This window comes from Staurois parvus, unplaced genomic scaffold (genome assembly GCF_062004578.1).
Source record: "Staurois parvus isolate SC_StPar_1 unplaced genomic scaffold, SC_StPar_1.0 ptg001044l, whole genome shotgun sequence".
Classification (NCBI taxonomy): Eukaryota; Metazoa; Chordata; class Amphibia; order Anura; family Ranidae; genus Staurois; species Staurois parvus.
In genome coordinates, this window is record NW_028318840.1 from 4322357 (window position 1) to 4338195 (window position 15839).

Here is a 15839-nt window from a genome sequence, read left to right on the forward strand (position 1 = left end):
GCCCCTTGAGGGTTAGGGACTGATGTGAATGTACAATATATATGTAAAGTGTTGTGTAAATTGACGGCGCTATATAAGTACCTGAAATAAATAAATACCCTGAGAGTTTACCTGGGAGAAGTGACGTTGGACCCTGGATTGGAGAGGAACTCGGTCTTCTGAAGATGGAGCAAGATAAAGGCTTTAACACTGCAGGAAGTCTTAGTGGAAGGGTTCAAGTGCTGCAACTGAAGAATACAGAGTGCCAGCACGGCTTGAAGGTCCTTCGTCTGTATAGCTGGAAAGGTCATGCATGCAACTGTTCTTTTTAGGTGCCCTGTGCCCTAACCTATCTCCTTCTCATGGAATTTTCCCATCTAAAAAAAACCTGTTAACCCTTTCAAAATCAGCTGGAGCCCAATTCTTCAAACCTCACTAAAAGTCAAGAAACCAACCCTAAGGTGAAATGTCAGTCTTCCAAGCAGGGGCGGACTGACAACTCATGGGGCCCCCCAGGCAATAGGGGATCATGGGGCCCCTGTGTCCTTGCCCAAACTCAAAAAAGCCTATGAAAAAGGTACCAGGGGCATCTCATGGAGCCCCCTATTGACCCCGGGTTTCCAAATGGTCAGTCCGCCCCTGCTTCCAAGACACTTGAGGGTCCATACCTGCCTCCAGGCCAGAGGTCTCCAAACAAGGGGCCAGTTTAATGTTCTTTAGATTTTATGGGGGGTGGGGGGGTGGGGGTCAGACTGTGACCATTGGGAGTAAACAATGCCATGCCCCGTCTTTTGTATTAGCAGGAAAAATAATGCCACTTTGAATTATGCCCCAACGGTCAGATACTGTAAAGGCAAACAAAGGGACACATACTGCCTCCGTGCTATAGTTTGAAGACATCTGATTTAGGAGGTAAGGAGGTGCTACATATGCCTTTTGGGGGTCACCTTCTACTAGGCCACCAGTTCACAGAATTTATTTATTTATTTCAGGTACTTATATAGCACTATCAATTTACGCAGCGCTTTATATATATGTTATACATTCACATCAGTCCCTAACCCTCAAGGGGCGTACAATCTAAGGTCCCTAACTTACATTCATACATACACATACTAGGGACAATTTTTAGACAGGAACTAATTAACCTACCAGCATGTCAACTAACCTACCAGTGTGGGAGGAAACCAGAGAACCCAGAGGAAACCCACGCAGGCACGTGGAGAACATGCAAACTCCAGGCAGGTGATGCCATGGTTGGGATTTGAACCAACAACCCTAGTACTGCCAGGTGGAAGTGCTAACCATTTAGCCACTGTGAAACCCCCCACCCTAAGGTGCAGGAAATCCCACCTACTCTCAGCCTTCCACCAACCAAATACCCCCACTATCAAAACAAACCCCTTGGATCTGCCTTAACCCTTTCTGTTCCTCCTTCCCCACTCTGGGCCTAGTCATGTATGCCCTGCGCCATTTCTTCTTTCTTTTTTGCTATGGGCATTTCTTGACTGACATGAAGGAATACATACAGTATGTGAACCGTTTTTCATTTTATAAGTCTCAAATTCTTTAACTAAGTCAATTGCTCCTAATGTTTATTGCACAATCTCGCAGCCGAAGAGGATTCTGGGTAATGGCCTTTCCTACGGGGCCTCAGCCTACATGAAAGCCCCCAAGACTGAGCGATGGCCATTTTGTCAGCTATCAGAAATGTCTCCTTTCTTCCTGAGCTCTTCCAGGTTCTCTGCGAGTCAGAGACTCCTGATGAGGAAGATTACTCTTTAATCTCCGCCATTACGCAGCCAATGAATTGATGTGTATTAAGCGCAGCAGCTAATACCCTGCAGACACATGTAAATGAGGGGACGACTGGACTGGGTTATGTCAAGCAGGCATGTTTAACATCTATCAGCCGAGAGCCGTGTTTGCTTTTAATCCATGAAATTTTTATTTTAAATATCTGCCATTAAAGATTTTACATCTGTCTAATTTCAGCGAATGGAATGGGAGCGCTGGGTCTCCTCGCAGTGACCATTTCAATTATTGGAAGTCGTTGTGAATTTCAGAATTAAATCTATGTTTTTTATTAACAGTAAAAAGCACCTGTAGACTTGGGAAAACCATAACGACCATGACGGCTTCTTGGCCTTTTGGCTAAGATCAAGTGTAGTATCTGTTCTTATCAGTGTCCAGTGGGGGTGCTCCCGGCCATTCTAGCTTTGCGGGGATGGCTGTTGTATAGTACTCTCACTGGTATGATGGGGGTCTGGAAGGCTAGTACCGGGGGGACAGAAAGCGTGGTGCCCACGAGTAGAAGCTGGGGCCCGTGAGTAATTCCCCCGAGAAGACCGGAAGGACCCAGTGCCTCCTGATTTGGACGGATCTACCTTGTCTGGCCAGGGGTCGGGAAGGCAGAAAGTCCGCAAACTCAGTGCCCCCTGAGTAGACGCCCCCAGGGGTGCCACTAGTAACACCTGGGTGTGGGACCCCACAGTGTGAAGATGGCACAAGGTCACTGTTTTTCACTCTTTTTGCACAAGCGCCCTTAGGACCAGGCCTTTTGGCTAGGATCAGGGCAATTTTTGCTACAGGCCTCAGGGCCTGGTTTGTGCACAATTTGGCACGGTCCACTTTTTTATTTTCTATTTATTTAATTTATTATCACTCCCACGTTTTGTCACTTTTTCTTACTTTTGTGTGTGTTTTCCACAGGATGGAGGGTGTGGGTCCTCGGGCCTGCCCTGAAGTCTAGGGGGAGGATGTGTGGCCTTTTGGTTCCTTCCTCCCCTGATCCCTAGGGGGTTTTCTCTGCGGGAGAGCCCCCTGACCAAGTACTGGGTGTCCGGCTTCGGCTGGACACAAGGAACGGTGGTCCACCAGGCCTTTTGGCCAGGAGGACCAAATGGGAAACTTGTCCCTGTCAGGAGCTTCGTGCCCCGGGGGATCAGGGTAGCGGTCCAGCCCCTTTAGGGGTAGGACAAAAGCACACCCCTAAGTGCACTTTTTCGTGTGGTGTTTTGCACTTGCACTTTTTTTGTGAACACTTACGGGTTTTTTCGTTATAGTTGCACGTTTGCGGACTTAAAAAAAAAAAAAAAATAATGACCATGACAGCCCAATTATATCGTTGTGTTGTGGTGACACGGGTGTTAACATGCATTACTGCATTGTGGTCCCAATCATTTTGGATGGCACCCCAGTGCACTAAGGTGCTGCTCCTGTGTTGCAACGTTCCACAACACACAGTAGTGCATAGAAGCCTCACATTAGGGTGCATTGGCAGTCCATTCATTTCAATGGGTTGCATCAACACAACACATGTTAATGTCTGACATAACATGAGGGCCCCTTATTATAAAGACACCCCTCACATACTTTTGTGGACAATATGTGAGAACAAGGCTCTTGTCCCCTCAATATAGTATTTGCCACCCCCTTGCAAGGTACCCTCCCAATGTTGAGAGGCATGTGACCTGGTATGGTTCAAGAAAGGTGCGGGGACTCATTGCCCTCCCATTACTAGCCATACCTCATTGTTGTTTTCATTTTTTAACTATGTACTGTCCCTTTACAAAGAAATTACACGGGGCCCTCCTTAAAATGGCATGCAACCTGGGTGCATCACAAGGATTTCATGACTGATATGAAGGAATACATACAGTATGTGAACCGTTTTTCATTTTATAAGTCTCAAATTCTTTAAATAAGTCAATTGCTCCCAATGTTTATGGCGCAATCTCGCAGCCGAAGAGGATTCTGGGTAATGGCCTTTCTACAGGGCCTTAGCCTACATGAAAGCCCCCAAGACTGAGCGATGGCCATTCTGTCAGCTATCAGAAATGTCTCCTTTCTTCCTGAGTTCTTCCAGGTTCTCTGCGAGTCAGAGACTCCTGATGAGGAAGATTACTCTTTAATCTCCGCCATTACGCAGCCAATGAATTGATGTGTAGCAGTGACCATGCATCCAGCGCTCCAGAACCAGGGGCAAACTGACAACTCATGGGGCCCCCGGGCAATAGGGGATCATGGGGCCCCTGTGTCCTTACCCAAACTCAAAAAAGCCCATGAAAAAGGTACCAGGGGCATCTCATGGGGCCCCTTACTGACCCCGGGCCCTCGAGCAGTGCCCGAGTTTTCAAATGGTCAGTCTGCCCCTGTCCAGAACCATACCAGACCACACATCTTTAACACTGGGAGGGTACCGTGCAAAGGAGAGGGAAGCCCTCTTCAGCCCTCTTTGTATTAAGGAGGTCCAAAATGTGCAGCCTCATCGCAGGGGAATAAGTGAATAAAAACACTGACACCAGGGAAAAGTCCTTATTGGAAGAAAAAAATGAAACAATGCTTTTTTTTTTGGATGGGGGGTTTGGGTGCTGGAAGTACAAATGGGGGAGCAAATGTGGCACGCCACACACTTGTGGGTGTGACCAAAGGTGGGTGCAGTCTAAAGTGTTTCTTCATGGTCTATGCTTGTAATGTACAACCTTTCCCCTTTGCATAGAGTAAATAGGGCCTTAAAATACACTGAAGAGATTGTTAATAGGCCCAATTGGGACCAGCAATGATAATCCTCAGCAAGTATCGGGGTAAGCAATAACCCTCAGCAAGTTTAAGGGTGAGCAATGATAACCCCCAGCATATGGGCCAGCAATAACCCTGAAAACTTGTCATAATAATTAACCCCAGCTCGGCGCAGTAAATAACCCCTGCATGGCACAATCTTTAATACTCAACAGGGCACAACAATTAACCCCAGGCACAGCACACTGATGAACCCCCAGCATGACACAATAATAAACACCCAACACTGAACAATAATTACCTCCACCACAGTAATTAAACTCCTGCAATGTGCATTAATAAACCCCCATCTCTGCACAATAATTAACCTCAATCACTGCACAATAGTTAACCTCCAACACTGCACAATAACTAAACTTCATCACTGCACATTAAATAACCTCCATAGCTGCACAATAATTAACCTCTATCACTGCACATTAATTAACCTCCATCACTGCACAATAATTAACCCCAGGCACAGCACAATAATTAACCCCCAGCATCACACAATAATAAACCCCCAACATTGAACAATAATTACCCCCAGCACAGTAATTAACCTCCAGCAATGTGCATTAATAAACCCTCACCACTGCACAATAATTAACCACCATCACTGCACAATAATTAACCCCTATCACTGCACAATAAATAACCCCTACCACTGCACAATAATTACCCTAAATCACTGCAAATAATTTTACCTCCATCACTGCACATCAATTAATCCCCAGCAGTATAGCAGTCAGTGTGACCCTTCATTGTGAGGTCAGCACTATGTGATATTTAGAGTGTGAGGATCAGAACTGTGTATATTACTCTCTCTGTGTGCCCCTTTAAATTGGTGGTCAGCATGCCCTCTATACACTGGTGGTCAGTGTGGCTCCTGTACAGTGGTGGTCAGTGTGCCTCCTGTGCACTGGTGGTCAGTGCGCCTCCTGTGCACTGGTGGTCAGTGTGCCTCATGTACACTGGTGGTCAGTGTGCCTCCTGTACACTTGTGGTCAATGTGCCTCCTGTGCACTGGTGGTCAGTGTGCCTCCTGTGCACTGGTGGTCAGTGTGCCTCCTGTACAGTGGTGGACAGTGTGCCTCCTGTACAGTGGTGGTCAGTGCACCTCCTGTATAGTGGTGGTCAGTGCGCCTCCTGTACACTGGTGGTCAGTGCGCTTCCTGTACACTGGCGGTCAGTGCGCCTCCTGTACACTGGCGGTCAGTGCGCCTCCTGTACACTGGTGGTCAGTGCGCCTCCTGTACACTGGTGGTCAGTGTGCCTCCTATACACTGGTGGTCAGTGCGCCTCCTGTACACTGGTGGTCAGTGTTCCTCCCTTCCACTGGATACAATTTAATGTGGAAATGAATGTGATTTTCCATTTGACCAGGCACTGATATGCTGTAAAGCTTAAGGGTTTTTGTTTTTTTTAAATCAGTTCAAGGGACAGTACTTCAACTGAATGAGAAGTGTCCCTTGTGCTTATGGCTCCTATTTTAATTGAAATCTTTCCTCTTTTCCCCATACCCCCATAGCTGTGATCTTCTTGTGTTGCAGGGCTTAATAAGAGCCACTACACCTGTCACAAGCACTTGTCAAAAGTACCAACTTCCCTTCCCTCCTCCTTCATGCATAGAAGCTGTACCAGCATTTTGAAAAGGTTCAAATCACTCTGCAACGCACCCTAAGACGTGCATGCACTTTTTTTGGAGCCGCATTGCAACCAGATCGCTCTGTCGGTTTGTACCGTGCGACCTGTTGCAGGCGAATACACTCGGGGTGTCCTTAACTTTGTATCAACACCTGGAGCGGTGCGATTGCAATGCAGTGCGGGAAACGTGTGCGAATTGTGACGTTTCCCGCACCACATAAGTGTGAACCTAGGCTGAGGCATGGAGACATGGATGGATGGGGGGAGTTTGCTTTCAATATCAAAAATGAATTAAATAGCGTTTTCAGTTTGTGTCGCTCAGGTTTCGTTGAGTTCCATTTTAATGTCATGGCCAGTTGTAACGGAACCGGACCCGACTGCACTGGGGTATTTCCGTTAGACTCCGAACACAGATCCACGGACACCACCGCTGACCATACAAGACTAGACGACACCAGACTTGAAGGAAATCAGGAAATAGACTACTTTATTTTAACACAGAGATGAGATATATACACAGGGCGGGGCAATACACACCCAGTAACAAGAAACACACTAACAGGCAGTCCCATCAGGAGGGAGGGCCAGAAACACCCCCCACCAAGCCAATACACAGACACATACACCCCATAATAGTTTGCTCCCAAGCCAGACACACAATAGAACAATGGGATGCAAACTCATGGCATTAAACAATCCACAACCCCCCCACCCCAATATTAGGACAGATCACCCTGCATGCCTAACAGGCACAGGGTGACTTACACATAAGAGGGATATGGGGAGCTGAAACAGGGGTCTCCCCACCTCTCCAAAGTGAGCTGTGTTCCATGGGCCCCCCACCCAAAGTGAATACCGGTCTATTCTCATCATAACATTCACCACGTCACAGTCTCCACACTGAACTGTTGAATATGGAAGTTTGTAATTGTTAGCCCATCAAACACAGAAGTTATTTATTGAACAAAAAGAAAGAAGACCTGGCATGAAGTTTGAGGAAGATCTCTCGCCTTTACAAACTTTTTATAACCATTTTTGCCCAAACTGGCGATGAACCTGAAAAGTAGCAGACAATCGCTTTACGGGATTCAAACCGACATAGAAAAATAAAACGCTCGTCGTCGTACTGATCGTTCTACTGATTGTTCTACTGATCCTGTTGCCCTTTGCTTGGCGGAATCCATACTTTGTACCTACCCGGCTCACTTTTTGTCTCTCTGTCTTTTGGATGTAATAAATCCAGGAAATGTTTCAAAGTCTCGCAGACCTTCTATGAAGTTACCAAGGTGTCTTTTCCTGTCTCGGTAAAGTTGTGAGCAGTATTTATGGTGCCATCTGTGATCCTTGATATCTGCGAGTGGCCTGGAGCGCTCGGCGCGCTGAAAGTTCACGATCCTGCGGTAAAAGGAAAGGGTTATTCTCCAGGAAAAGGTTTCTTTCCTCCTTGCTCATGTACTCCAGAAATGTTACAGAAACACCTCTCCGACGAGTAGCTGAAGGGCACAATTACTCTTCCATCTTAATTATTTTTAGAAGCCGTGTCTTCCGGTAGAATGCTGGCAGTGGCGAGGTGTGAAGTCGCCATCTCGGGAAGCGGTGTGGACGGCACCTCTGGGGCTCAATCACCGTGTCACCCTCCTGTGTGTAAATATTACAATGTCACCTGGGGAAGAGCACGACACCAATTAGTCACAAGTTTTTTTTTGCAAATTAAAAATGTTCACGGATCGCGCTCTCTTGACTCGATTTCATTATCCTTTTGTGCCCGCTCGTATCCACATCATCAATCCATTCTGATGAATAAAACCGCACAATTATCGTGATGGGGCCTCATTTGTAATGTATTCATAGCCTTCAGGTGTCACTGTTTTTACATGTCATTGGAGATATGTATTGACACTGGCTAATTACCTTTTATATGTCTATATTTATTTATCTATCTATCTATCTATCTATCTATCTATTCATTCCGTCCTTTTTTCCCTTCTTTTCTTGAACATATAGCTATCATCCTTTTTTTCAATTGCCTCCTTCCTTTCTTCCTTCCTTGAGCATATATCTATCTATTTTCCTTTTATCCCTTCCTTCCTTGGTTTCCTACTTCCTTCCTCTATCTTTTTTAAGATCTATCTATCTATCTATCTATCTATCTATCTATCTATCTATCTATCTATCTATCATCTATTTTCTTCCTTCCTTCCCTCTTTCCTTCCTCCCCACTCCCTTTCTTCCTCCCCTCCCCCCTTCCTTCCTTCCCTCTTTCCTCCCTCCCCTCCTTCCTCTCTTCCTTCCTCCCCTCCTTCTTTGCTCCCCTCCCTTTCCCTTCCTTTTCTTTCCTTTCTTCATTCCTTCCTTCCTTCTTTCTTGCCTTCCTTCCTTCCTCCCTCCTCCCTTCCTTCCTTGCACCCCTCCCTTTCCTTTCCTTCTTTCCCTTCCTTCCTCCCTCCCTCCCTCCCTTCCTTCCTCCCTTCCTCCCTTCCTTCCTTCCCTTCCTTCCCTTCCTTCCTTCCTCCCTTCCTTCCTTCCTTCCTCCCTTCCTTCCTTCCTTCCTTCCTTCCTTCCTTCCTTCCTTCCTTCCTTCCTTCCTTCCTTCCTTCCCTTCCTTCCCTTCCTTCCCTTCCCTTCCTTCATTCCCTTCCTTCCCTTCCCTTCCCTCCCTCCTTCCTCATTGACTATCTATCTGTAGAAGCCTCCTACTTAGCCAGGGGGTGCTAATTAATTATTTTTTGTAGTTCGAAGGCTGAGTAGCAGCCAGGTAGAAATTGTCAGAGGGTCAAATTTGGGTAAGGGCTGAGAGGCTCTGCAGCTCAGCTCACTGATACCTCCCCCTGATCTAGAGAAGTCTCTAGAACTCAGTGGGCGGGGGTGAGGAGATGCTGGTCTGCACTCTTAAGGGATTTTGGCCAAACCCCAAGCAGGAGGCTTGGCATGAGGTCAGGGCAGCCCTTAAGAGTGACTGAACCTGCTCAGAAGCAGGGAGAGTTTGGGTAGAAGATGTAGTGAGCAGACTGGAGTGTGAAGCCTGGGAGAGGGAGCAGGAGAGGGGCCTACCTACCGGCGGAGCTGCTTGAAAGGGAGGATCTCTCATTCTCAATTTTCCCTTTAGAGAGGACAACCTGGTAAACAAAAAAGGAGCCAGCCCAGCGTAAGGCCTGAAGGCAGCCACCAACCCACAAGCTTTCAGGAGAAGACTGAATGAATAATCCCACACCCCCTGGGCCAGATAAGGGGAGAGAGCATTCTGGTGGGAAACCTGACTAGCCCCTATCTGGGATTGCAGATTCTAAAGTGGCAGATTCTGGGCCCCCCTTGCGCAAGGATTCCCTCAGGCAGCTGGGTGAAGAGCAGACTTCATCTGGGGTCTGAGGAGGTACACCAGGAGAGGCTTGGTAGCTCTCCAAAAAGAGTAATTTTGTCTAATGGACTTGCACATAGTGGTTAAGGAGTTTGTCCTCAGTTTACAGTTACCCTTCTACCGCATCCAAATTAAAAACCCTTTAATAAAATGATAAAAAAACAAGCTCAAGGACTGTTTTCTGTCTCCTATGTGCAAGGTCTGAAGGAAATGCGTGTTGCCTGGCTGTGCAGGACTATAGGGGGACCCAAAATCTCTAGCGACTTTTAAGGGGGTAGATTGATCTGTCCGCCCGTCCGTCCGTCCGTCTATCCATCCATCTATCTATCTATCCATCTATCTATCTATCCGTGTAGATGCAGTTCATTATTCTAATAATATCATATCAATACATTTCTCATCACAATGTCCAATCTGAACTGTTGTATACTTCCGGTCATTAGTTCCTTATGTTTGACCATTTTTTGGGGATAATTTCTGTGGTAGAGAACCCAACCTGTCTGACAGAGCCTTCTCTGTGCTGAACATAGTGCTCCATAAATGTGGAGACTATCTGTAGTGTAGCACTTACCCCCGAAGGATCTACTGTTTTCTTGGCTCTGCTGTTCTCAAAGCACACAACTCTGTAAGCAGCTCCATGCTCTCTCACAATGTCTTCTTATGACGAAACGTGTAGGGTGGAGCTACGGCTTATGACGTCATCACGCCACACAACGCGGCCATTTTGTTGTTTGGAACTGTACTAATTTTACATGCTGATTTTGTCTTCTGTTTGTAAGTGCAATATTTTTACTAAATTCTGGATTATTTTAAATAATGCAGTATGAGGAGCCTTTGCTCTCTGCATACATCCCATTATTTCTGAGGTATAACACAGGGGTGTGTGATGTACAAAGTACAAGGGTCAGGAGTAAGTAATGCACAGGGTGCAGGGGTCAGGTGCAAGCCATGTATAGAAAATACGAGTCAGGGGTGTGTAAAGTACAGAGTGCAATGGTCAGGAGCAAGTAATACACAGAGTGCAGGGGTCAGGAATATACCATGCTCAGATTGCAGGTGTCAGGGGAGTGCAAAATTCCCCCAATAAGCAATGCTCTGCCCAACTTTCTTCTTTCAGCAAAAATCCCCATCCTCTAAAAATCCTTCTCAGCCCAAATCGTCCCCCACCTTAAATTACGTTTCTTTCTCTCTCTTTGTTTATTCTTTTTTCTTTCTTCTCCTCTCATGTCATTTTTCCTTTGTTCTTGTTTCTTGTTTTCTATGCGCTCTCTCTTTTTATTCCTTTTTTTATGTCTCAGCCTTTCATGTCCCCCTCTTGTTTTGCTGACTTTGCCTTGCATAAACATTGTTTGACCTTCTGAAATCATATCTAGAGAGCACTTCCCGTTTTATCGCGCCCCCACAATGGCTTGTACAGGTAGCCGGTCCTGAGGGGGAGAGCGAATTTCTGTCTGTAGAGAAGCAGAGCCTTGGCTTTCGCTTTGTGTATCTCCCAACCAAAATTGTCCACACCCCCCCCCCCCTTCCCACAACAGACGCACATAAAACCCGACCATAAAGTAAGATATACTTAAGCCGTAAAAACAGCTTCTGTATCATGATCAGAGGAACTCCGGAACACCGGACTCCAAAGAGGTTTTCTTTGTTTCTTTTTATGGCGGCACCAGCCAAGCATCCTAATATAGATCTAAGCTTTAACATCTCAATGTCATTTCAAGACATTATTTTTAATTCTGCAGCTTTCATTATAATAATAATAGCAGGTGATCCTGCCACTGGGGCCTTGCTCAGGCACTTCCTGTTATGTAGATGCCAACTGTCCCGGATTTGCTGGGACAGTCCTGCATTCTGGACCTTTGACCCAATGATGATGTGTCCAGGGAGAGAAAGTAGGCATGTCCTTCGAGAAAGTGGACATGTTAAGTGTGGGCCATGGGTGGGGTTGATTGACAGTGTCTCAGGGACTGGGACCACACCTTGGACCTTTGCCCCAAAGATGATGTGTCCAGGGACTACTTACTGGAGTCACTGAGCATGCTCAGTAACTGATAAAAGGTAATAACTCATAAGCAGGCAGGCCCCACATATTCATGGTTGGAACATTGTAGAAAGTAGGCATGTCCTTCGAAAAAGTGGACATGTCAAGTGTAGGCCATGGGTGGGGTTGACAGTGTTTCAGGGACTGTGACCGGATCTTGGACCTTTGCCCCAATGACGATGTGTCCAGGGACTACTTACTGGAGTCACTGAGCATGATCAGTAACTGATAAAGGTAATAACTCAGGGGATGCAAGCAGGCAGGTCCCACATATTCATGTGTGGAACATTGCAGAAAGTGGACATGTCCTTCGAGAAAGTGGACATGTCAAGTGTGGGCCATGGGTGGGGTTGACAGTGTCTCAGGGACTGGGATTAAAATGTTATTTACAACGCTCTGTCCCAATTTCCCAGTTGTGCTCCTGTGTTGTCACCTGCATTGCTAGATTATTAAATAATCTTCATATTAAAGAGGAATTAAACTAAAAAATGTAAAAACATCTGACAGGTAGGGTACCCTATTGGGGTGACATCATTCCCCCCACATGGGGGAGTTCCAGAATATCCTATGTTACCCGGTGACTCCAAAGATTCCAGTGCCATTCAATGACTCCAGAGCATTCTGTGTGACCCAGTGACCCCTGAGCACCCTCTGTCACCCAGTGACCCCTGAGCATCCTCTGTCATCCAAAGACCCTTGAGCATCCTCTGTCGTCCAGTGACTACAGAGATTCCAGTGCCATTCAGTGATCCCAGAGTATCCTCTCTTACCCAGCATCCTGTGTTGCCCAATGACCTCCGAGCTTCCTCTGTCACCCAGTGATCCCAAAACTCTATCACCCAGTGACCCCAGATCATCCTATGTCATCCATTAACTTCAGTGTTCCTTATGCTCCAGTGACCCCAGTGCATCCAGTGTCGCCCAGTACCCCCCAGGAATGCTATGTCACCCAGTGAACCCAGTGCATCCATGTCGCCCAGTACCCCCCTGGAATGCTATGTCACCCAGTGAACCCAGTGCATCCATGTCGCCCAGTACCCCCCAGGCATGCTATGTCACCCAGTGACCCCAGTGCATCCAGTGTCGCCCAGTACCCCCCAGGAATGCTATGTCACCCAGTGAACCCAGTGCATCCATGTCGCCCAGTACCCCCCTGGAATGCTATGTCACCCAGTGAACCCAGTGCATCCATGTCGCCCAGTACCCCCCAGGAATGCTGTGTCACCCAATGACCCCAGTGCATCCAGTGTTGCCCAGTACCCCCCAGGCATGCTCTGTCACCCAGTGACCCCAGTGCATCCAGTGTTTCCCAGTACCCCCCAGGCATGCTCTGTCACCCAATGACCCCAGTGCATCCCGTGTCGCCCAGTACCCCCCAGGCATACTGTCACCCAGTGACCCCAGTGCATCCATGTCGCCCAGTACCCCCCAGGCATGCTCTGTCACCCAGTGACCCCAGTACATCCATGTCGCCCAGTACCCCCCAGGCATGCTCTGTCACCCAGTGACCTCAGTGCATCCGGTGTTGCCCAGTACCCCCCAGGCATGCTCTGTCACCCAGTGACCTCAGTGCATCCGGTGTTGCCCAGTACCACCCAGGCATGATCTGTCACCCAGTGACCCCAGTGCATCCGGTATCGCCCAGCACTCCCCAGGCATGCTCTTTCACCCAGTGACCCCAGTGCATTCGGTGTCGCCCAGCAACCCCCCGGCATGCTCTTTCACCCAGTGACACCAGTGCATCCGGTGTCGGCCAGTACCCCCCAGGCCTGCTCTGTCACCCAGTGAACCCAGTACATGTGGTGTCGGCCAGTACCCCCCAGGCATGCTCTTTCACCCAGTGACCCCAGTGCATCCAGTGTTGCCCAGTACCCCCCAGGCACACTCTGTCACCCACTGACCCCAGAGCATCCTGTGCCACGCAGTGACTCCAGCCCCCCTCCATGACACCCATGTCCCCATGCAGCCTCAGGTGCACTCATGGGATCTCCTGGGAGGATACGGCCCTCGATCTGTGACAACCACAGCAGTGGGTTCCCTATAACAGCAAGGACTAACATTTCCCATCTGTACAGCGATTTTCCGTAATCCCAACCTCATTATAATTCATCCATGGAAGCCGCAATCACCTGGAATCTTTACACTCTACACATTAAGCCCCCCCCCCCCCACATGGCCGACATTTTATTTCGGAGATAAACCCGGCTTTTCAGATGGTCTCCCGCCGCACCGTTTTGCCATTTTTACAATGCAATTTCCTCCCGGTAGGGCCTCGCGGAGAGGAGGAGGCTAATTACATCGCAGCGTCTGCTTATTTCAGCCAGAAAGAAAAATAAAAATCTTTCAGTCGGTTATCATCCAAAAAAATCACGTCTCTCCGCGGCACACTCTGCGATGGAGGAGGGAGCCGGCCGCTTTAAATTACAGCGTGACATTTCCTGAACACGGGGCTGACGTTCAACGTGTAATTGTATCCTGAATGTTTGCTTACAATTAAGACTTACCAGATGCAAGAAAAGGAGACGATTCATTATTTAACCGTTTACTCCAAATGTAGAGGATAGAAAGCCACTTTGTGCGCCAAATGTCATTGCAAACTCAGATATTACCTTGTAAATAGTGATGAGCCAAACACCCCCCCGTTCAGTTTGTGGTTGAACATTCCAACCGAAAAGTTCGACTTCGAAGAGAGGGGACAATTTACTAAGCGGCATCTGAGATTCTGCACAGCCAGGGGCGGACTGACAACTCATGGGGCCCCCGGGCAATAGGGGATCATGGGGCCCCTGTGTCCTTGCCCAAACTCAAAAAAGCCTGTGAAAAAAGGTACCAGGGGCATCTCATGGGGCCCCCTACTGACCCCGGGCCCTCAGGCAGTGCCCGAGTTTCCAAATGGTCAGTCCGCCCCTGCGCACAGCTACTAAACACAATCCTGCTCTATAGAGGATTTCCCCCCTTCCTGACCAGGCCATTTTTTGCGATACGGCTCTGCGTTACTTTAACTGACAATTGTGCGGTCATGCAACGCTGCACCCAAATTAAATTTGCATTCTTTTTTTCCCACAAGTAGAGATTTCTTTTGGTGGTATTTGAGCGCCTGTGCGTTTTTTATTTTTTGCGCTATAAACAAAAAATGACTGACAGTTTTGGAAAAAAAAAACAATATTTTTGACATTTTTCTATAAAACATATCCAGTAAAAGAATTTTACATAAATAAAATTTGTGTCCTTTTTTTCCCACAAATAGAGAATTATTTCAATGGTATTTGATAGCAGTTTTTATTTTTTGTTCTATAAACAAAAGAAGAGCGAACATTTTGAGGAAAAAAAACTTTTTGACTTTTTGCTATAAAAGAATTAAATATATAATATAAAAGAATTAAAAAAATCAAATTTCATCATAAAATTTGTGTCCTTTTTTTCCCACAAATAGAGAATTATTTCAATGGTATTTGATAGCAGTTTTTATTTTTTGTTCTATAAACAAAAGAAGAGCGAACATTTTGAGGAAAAAAAACTTTTTGACTTTTTGCTATAAAAGAATTAAATATATAATATAAAAGAATTAAAAAAATCAAATTTCATCATAAAATTTGTGTCCTTTTTTTCCCCACAAATGGAGAATTCTTTCAATGGTATTTGATAACCTCTGCAGTTTTTTTTTTGTTCTATACACAAAAAAAGAGCGAACATTTTGAGGAAAAAAACTATATTTTTGACTTTTTGCTATAAAGGAATTAAAAAAATCAAATTTCATCATAAATTTAGGCCAAAATGTCTTCTGCAACGTCTTTGCTAAAAATAAAAATCTCAATACGTGTCAATTAAAGTGGAGTTCCACCCAAAATGGGAAGTTCCGCTTTAAGGCTTTGTCCCCCGCTCCCCATTAAGGATTGGCACCTTTGGGGAGCGGGTACCTGTCAAATTTGGGTACCCGCTCCCCAAAGGTGCCAATCCTTAATGGGGAGCGGGGGACTTCCGCTGCGATTGCCTAGGGCCAGGGGTAGGCAACCTGCGGCTCTCCAGCTGTTGCAGGACTACAAGTTCCATCATGCCTCTGCAAGTCATAGCTGTAACTGTCAGTTTTGTAATGTTGCAATCAGGGGTGGACTGATTCATGGGGCCCCTGGGCAATAGGGGGCCCCTGGGCAATAGGGGATCATGGGGCCCCTGTGTCCTTGCTCAAACTGAAAAAAGCCTATGAAAAAGGTACCAGGGGCATCTCATGGGGCCCCCTACTGACCCCAGGCCCCTGGTTGC

The 15839-nt window shown here is 46.9% G+C and overlaps 1 pseudogene; it reads left to right on the forward strand.

Annotated features, from left to right (window-relative positions):
• Positions 1 to 2113: 2113 nt before the first annotated feature.
• LOC149440959 (U2 spliceosomal RNA) lies at positions 2114 to 2256 on the forward strand (annotated as a pseudogene).
• Positions 2257 to 15839: the final 13583 nt, after the last annotated feature.